Source organism: Kryptolebias marmoratus, linkage group LG19 (assembly GCF_001649575.2).
Source record: "Kryptolebias marmoratus isolate JLee-2015 linkage group LG19, ASM164957v2, whole genome shotgun sequence".
NCBI classification, from domain to species: domain Eukaryota; kingdom Metazoa; phylum Chordata; class Actinopteri; order Cyprinodontiformes; family Rivulidae; genus Kryptolebias; species Kryptolebias marmoratus.
The window spans coordinates 12637588-12645287 of NC_051448.1; positions in this window are offsets into that span (position 1 = coordinate 12637588).

Consider the following 7700-nt stretch of genomic DNA (forward strand, 5'->3'; position numbering starts at 1 on the left):
AGGTTTGTCTTGTCAGAACAGAATGACTGAACAGAACGGCCTTCAAGGTGCAGCGCGGTTTAATCTACAGAAGCTATCAGTCAGGGCTGCGCTGATGGGCTTCAGATGTGTCAAATGATGACCTCCTGAGCGAGCCACAGTCTGAGGAGAGCTGATATCACAGGACTGAGGAGATGCGTTTTTTAATGGGAAACTGAGTTGGAACAAAATGCATGACACACACGGGTGTGAAATAAGACATTCAAGACAAAACACAAAAATAAAAATTGAAACAAAATAACTTCTGAAGAGATCAGAGATCAAAATATTAGGAGTGAAATTAACAATATTACAAAAAATAATCCTAATAATTTGTAGATGAGAAAACACAGAAGTCACAAACATATTTTAGATGGGTGTTTTTGTACAAATCCAGTCACAAAACAATAAATAAATCTTGGATTACAGCTGGAGTTTTGGCCCTATTTAGAGAAACATGGAAGAAGATTTCTGGAAATCTGCTACATTGAAACATTTTGCCAATTCCTCCTTTAAATTGGCTGAAGGAACATTTCATGACTAAATAATTCAATTTTTTTCTCACTTTGAAATGAAAGGGACAGATTGGTGCCAAATCTGATGGAAGGAGGTCAATAAAAAAATATAAATTTCTACGAGTGCCGTTCCAAAAAAAAAACAAATTTACCTTAACAGGTTTTTTCATTTTCCAAACCCAGAACCAAATCTTTGGTAGTTTCATTTGCAGTAACACCTTTCAATTTCCCCACTTCTCCTGTCTGAAGAAACAGATGCTCAGGCGTGATGCCAAACATCTTCTGTTTATAGACCAATTCATATGCCGGGACAGCCCAATTGATTTCCATCAGGGCTTGTATTGATCTGGTTATTCATGCTGTAATTTGTGCCTGTGCTCGATATCTTATGAAGCTCAAAATTAAGGTAGCTGACACAGAGAATAAAAGAAGCGAAAGGGAAATGAGCTTTAACATGTTGCTGTGAAATCAGGATTTAAAAACACAATAAGGGTCATTGCAATATGATGTGCCGTATCACAGAATACAGGCTGGTACAGGCAGGCAGGTTAATTGAATTTCCAATAAATTTTGTTTTCTTTAGGAGCTAATATGTATTTCTGTGGCTGAGCCTATAATTAAAGTGAAAAGACAGCTTATCAGATCTAGTCTGACAGACTCTGTTGTGTAACGATGCCACTTATGTTTATTGTGGAGGAGACTATGTGGCAAATAAAAAGCTTATAGGCTCCGGTTACAAAGTCCATCTTGTCTAATTATGACCTCAGGGCATCTGGCGTAAAATAGTTCCAAATATTTTTTGCGAGTTTGCTCGCTGTGGCGAACCCTGCAGAAGGGAGCAGCCTACAAAAAAAAAAAAAACAATAACATTGACATAATACAGGTGTGGTAAATAGTAAAAACTCTACTGAGAAAACAAATGAATAAACTTTGCAAAATAAAGTAAGAGCACAGCAAGAAGGCTAATATAAACTAAAAACTGAACACGAAGACAATGAAACAATAAATAACAACAATAAAAAAGATAAACCAAACCAGATGAACTGACAAAACCTTTCAATAAAAACAGATTAACGGCTCCCAGAATTTCAGATCTTTGGTTACAAGAAAGAAAAAAGCAGCATAATGTTTTGAAGTTAGTGCTGCCATCCAAAGCAAAAACATCTCCAGTTAGGATCTCAGCTGCAAGATGTTAAACATTTACTTAAAGGTTAACTGGGCAAAACCATGTGTCTCAAAGTACAATATTAAAAAGAAATGTGTGATAACCTGACATTCTATTCTTTTTTGTGCTATTTTTATGTTTTCATTTTAAAAGTAAATCAAAAGGGCTTTGCAGATGAGGAATAACCAGTTACGTTTTGCACAATGGTCAGATGTGTCTGTTGTGTAATGTTTCCATTAAGAAAACAGAGCTCATTTTATTCAGCTGAACTACAGCAGAATCTTGGCAACCACATTGTGGATGTTTCATTCTAACATAACCTTGAACACTGCAGCTTGTACACAGTTCAACACTTTTTCTTTCAGTTTTGATCTTGGGCTTATGAAAAGGCTAAAAACGATCAACAAAAAGTAAAGCTCTTATAAGAACCCCATCCACAACACTTTCAAAATACTGACCTGCTTGTTAGGTTGGTCGACGTAAGTAACCGCTGCTTAAGAAGAGGTTTAACAAACTTCACAATCTGACTCTGATTACGGCAATTATTACTTTGTAACTGTCCCGTTTAGCAGTACTTTCCGAAGATGGAGTCATAAAACATCAACTGGCAGGCCTTGGAAATACTGTAACTACAGAAATCAAATAAACTTTAAAGATGGTTGCCATGATAGCATGTTTATCCCCAACTATCATAAAAAATAAAAACATAACTGTATGAAAATTATATGTTTGTTCAACGGCGTGTTAGTAATGTTTGTATTCTTCAGCAATAGCCTGGGTCACAGGTCTCTGCAACTTGATTACGTGGGTTAAAAGGAAGGTAGCAATATATAATACAACCCAGTACATACTAGGTACATACCTGGTTCTTACCTGATACCTTCCTTATACCTACCGATAATGAACTTGGCACAAATAGGTTATGAGCTGGATACAAACCAAATAGGTTCAAGGTAAGTACCAAGTAAGTACCAAGTTTGTATCAGATAAGTACCAGGTACGCTTACCTGATATCTACATACCCCATGCAGGTGCATGGGGTATGTACCAGGCACAGTTCAGATATATTTTACCCTTAAAACTAACACTAACTCAAAAAGTGTGATTTTTAAAAAAATATTAAAATCCAGAGTTGTGTTTAGACATTTCCTTTGAAATAAAAAGCATTATATCCACATGTTGTGTTTTTCACAACAAAGATTTTGCTCTTCATTTTTTATCATCAGTCCATTAAAAGTCAGTTATAACTACAAATATTTAAATAACATTTAACATCTGGAAGGTTTAGGCTGATTAGACTGTGTGTTTCATTAATTGTAAAATTGAAGAACAAAAATGAAAGTAAGATTTCTAAAGGGGAATGTATAATGCAAGCTACCTTGCATGCCAAAGTTCGAGACAAAGATCTTGCACAATCTGTTAGCTTTCTGTTTGAAGTATGTGGTGAGGATTAGTCTCAGCTACTACCACAACAAATCTTTGTTCAATATCTGTGAAAATCAGTTATTGCCATTTTTTCGGTGGTGTGCAATCGTGGTCCCGGAGAGCCACTATTCTGCATGTTTTAGGTGTTTCTCTGCTCTGACACACCTGATCTGAATGACTGAATGATTAACAGGCTTCTGCAGAACTTGAAGACCTGCTGAAGAGCAGGAACAGATTTAAAACATGCAGAATAGTGGCCTTCGAGGACCAGGATTGGACACCACTGATCTAGGGGTAAAAGCAGAGTATGTTTTGATCGAGTTGCACATAGCCCGGCTCTTCTGCTGACTGTTGTATTTGGATCTTCACCGAATAGATCACAGAACTGCTTCTTACACTGAGCAATCGTCTCAGACAACTATAAAACCACTGCAACCGAATGCGGTAATATTTCTCCCTGACACCACTCTGCAGCTGACCCTGCTCTTTGACCTCTCCAGAAAGATACAAGCAAAAGGAGTATTTTTCCCTGCTGGGATCAATAGACTATCACAAAAAAAGCTTACAGGGGTATTTTCTGGTACCTTGGTGTTTATAAACCTGAAGAAATGGGATATCTTTTCAAAGAGCTTCTGATTTGGGGGATAAAATCCTAAAATACCACCTGACTGCACGACAAATGCTATTACCTGCAGATGATACAGGTCTTATGAAGGTTAGCATGTCTACTAACTAGAGATCAGAAAGAGCAGAAAATGGCTCCTAGCTGTTGTATTCGACACACCGCCGAAGCAGATTTACTTTGGGCATGAACAAATCTTGTGCCTCACGGGTTTAACATTAGATGGTGTGCTGTATTTTCAAAAAAATAATTCACTCTTCTGAAATACCCAAAGCTCTCTCAGCCTGATTTCTCATAAAGCTCTTGTCAGCATGTGTGCAAGGATGCACAGCAGATCAGATCTTTTGAAGTGGGGTTATGTGGAAAGGTTATGAACAGTTAATATCTTACCTGTTGTAGGCAGCTCTTTGAACAATCTCAGTTTGAAGAACCAGAGTTTATTTCTGACCAAATTAATGAGATAAAGCTAACAGTTACTTTGAGCAGAGCCAAGATCAATCTGGACTGCTGCCATCTTGAAACAACTCCAGTCTCAAAAACTTCACAGCAGTGAATGCTATTTTATAAACGTTAACATTACCATAAGTGTCACATTTCACGGATATTATAATATTCCTGCTGGAAGTGCCCCAGGCAGCAAAAGAAGGGCTAAAGCTAACTACTGCTGCTGCTATAAGTGCTTGAAAATAACTATAGAATTCTATGCAAATAACCATGTTATGTGAAACTGACAGCAATGAAAAGGTTGAAGACGGCAGCAATCCACTTTGGCCTTGGCCCCACTCAGACTAGCTAGAGGGCTCATTCAGCTTACATCAGCAAATAACATGACCTATGTTTACTTGAGACATTGAATGGCAAAACATTCTTTGTTGTTAGTGTATTGTCTTAAGTGTTTCCTGTGATTTCTCACTAAAACTAGCAAAGCAATTGTCTCATGCTCAACAACAGCCTGTACCCTTTCTTAAAAACAGACAATACTCATTCACGCCATCCAGCAGTCCTCTGTGCATTAAAATAAGTATTCTTTGGGTAAAAAAATCAACAAGAAAAGCTTGACTCGCCAACACCCTGCCAGGTTTTTGTTTTGAACATAAACTCCAGAGCACAGAACGAGAATAAATAATTTAAAATAAAAGTTTTATTTGCTGGCAGTCTAGCATTAACAAAGCCCAACCAGGATGGAGCTTGTGCTGTCACCAACAACAGTGCCTGACTCAGCCGTCAGAAATTCTGAGCGAAGACTGTGAAAATTGTCTGTGTTCTCTGTTAAGGCTGGCAAGAAATAAATGTATGCATGCCAGCAACAGGTACCAGCCATGGTATAGACAGGATTCAAAGAACACCAGTGAACAACGCAACAAAGATACCACTGGTGTCCATCCAGGACAAACAGAAGATAGGTGGCTGTATTGTCTATCGCTCTCCTTGGGGCTCACATGTGGGATTCTTCTTCCCATTGCCTGGGTAATGTGGGTCTCTGTATCCTGTCTGACAAAAAATTTTCTTTATGATGTTTGTCACATTGCCTGGTTCAAACCTCAAAACTCAACATGTACTGTGGTACAATGGTCTTGCCTTAGCCTTTGTCTGAGAATATGACCAACTACTAACAGTACTAAGTACCATACAGTCCTCACAGTGTAGTAAACTATGTAGCTCTAGGCAATATACAGCAAATTGCAGTCCATCATGGTGGAAAAACAATCATGGTGATGTCATTTAATGGGTGATGTCACTTAATTTGGTCAGAACTTAACTCTGTTTCAACAAACTGAAGTTGTTCAAAGAGGTATCTACAACACTTAAGATATTAATTGTTCATAATCTTTCCACAGAACCCCACTTCAAAGGATCTAAACTACCCCTTTTAGGCATGAGGAGTACCTTTGTGTGTGCCTCAGTTCAGTGGTTACATGTCAGACAGACAAACAGGCACATTGATGTTTAAATCCATTTAGGCATAAATTTGTGGCTAACTGAATGTGCGTGCCTGTTAGTCTGTTTTATTTGCATTGCATTGAGCAGCAGAGTGTATGATTTAGTCAGTAATTAGGGAATAGAGACATATCCAATTATTGGGGTTGTGAAATATCACCAAGTCTCAATAGTTATTCTAGTACTGTCTGCAACCTGCTTTATTATTACGCCAGCTGCATATATAAAAAGGTATGTGTGTGTGTGAGTGTGTGTTTGGAGAGGGGGTTGGTGAGAGGAAACACTGAAGAAAAAGAAAATGAGTAAAGAGTATGATTGTGTCCAGGGGAAGGTGGTATCCTCAAAGGAAACTCAGTTCTGCTTATTAGAGATTACAGGTGGCAGGACCACAGAGGAACAGGAAGCAAGAGGAACCACAGCCAAAGCCATTACTGGTGGTCCCACAACACGATGTGTGTGGGGCAGTCAGCGTACTGCACAGGAAAAAAAAAACTTATTTATTACCTAGTGTTGTTTCTTCGACTCTCAGCTGGAGTTAAAGTACACGGATCCGCACAAAGGGCAACATACATCATAAATGAATTACACAGGCCCGCTCACGAGTTTCACAGTTGTAAAAGGCAATCAATCAGATCCTGCTCTCACGTTGCACTTGTAAGTACAGAGGAGGACACACGAACGGCTGCATGAGAAAAGCATGTTTAGCTCTTTTGGTGTGAATATAATACAATCATATCTGTTTTAAAGTGAAAAAGCTCCAGCTCACTCTGCCTGTCACCAGTGGAAACAAAGGCAGGCGACGGCTCGGTGTCAGCTGCTATCTCCAACCATCTGGGGGAAGAAACAAAAGAGAGCATCTAACCACAGCAGCTCTCCAGATGCTGCAGGAGAGGAAAAAAAAGGGTGAACAGATTCTCCAGACAGAGAGAAATTAAAGGCCTAGCATTCCTGGAATATTGTCCACATGTTTTTAAAACTGAGATCATTTTATTTCAGAAATTGAGATACAACATTATGCACGCTTATTATAACGCTTAGCTACTACCACAACAAATTTAAGCTCAGTATCTGCAAATCTGACAGAAACTATTTTGTGTTTGCTAAGGTCAGTTAGCTGTGGCGGCAATCTTAAACTGGGTTGGCTTCAAAAGTTAATCAGTTGTAGATGCACATCCAATGATTACTTTCTGTGAGTTGCATTTAAAGTTCTCTATTGGTTTGTGAGATATCTTGCTAACAAACATAATTAACTCCAACAAATAAAGCCAAAGTTTTAAACAAAGATCTTGTGCGATCTGTTAGCATTTGAAGTATGTGTTACGGATGATGTTTAGCTACTACTGCACCAAATTTGTGCTCAATATGTGTAAAGGTGACAGAGTTGTAGCTATTTCTGCCTTGGAAGGGGTTGACTCTAAAAGTTATTCAGCTGTAGATGTTCTCCCAATGATTACTGTCAGGGAGTTTCCTTAAAATCCGTTCAGTGGTTCAAGAGATGTTTTGCTAACACGCACACACAGGCAATTACATTATCACCTGCCTTTTTGTCTTTCAGTGGTTTGTGATAAACATTATCTCTGTGGATAGAAGAGGTGGGGTCTAATGTACATGATAAGCTGTGATCAGTTGTGTGCAGTAGGGATGAAAACAGAGTCATCGCTTCAGAGAGAAGATGACATTAATGAGCTCACATTCATCTTGCAAAGAAAGAAAAGAATCAATAAGTATATGATAAATTATGCGTTCAAAAGTGAGTCACAGGCTGAAATATGCATATTATTTCAGATTTTGTTTTTTGGACACAACACCAGCAGGTGGTAATATTAAAGACGCTGAATGATTCTCCCTGTAGACTCTTTTGTTTTGATCTTTCCTTGCTTCTAGACACCTAACAGGCCCCCTTCCCTTCCTCCCTGCACACACACGCTGACAGATTTGCATGATGGGAAATAAAATACAAGTTTAATACAGGAAGTTGAGGATTGAGCATGTTCTCCTGGTTGGGGGGGGGGGGGGG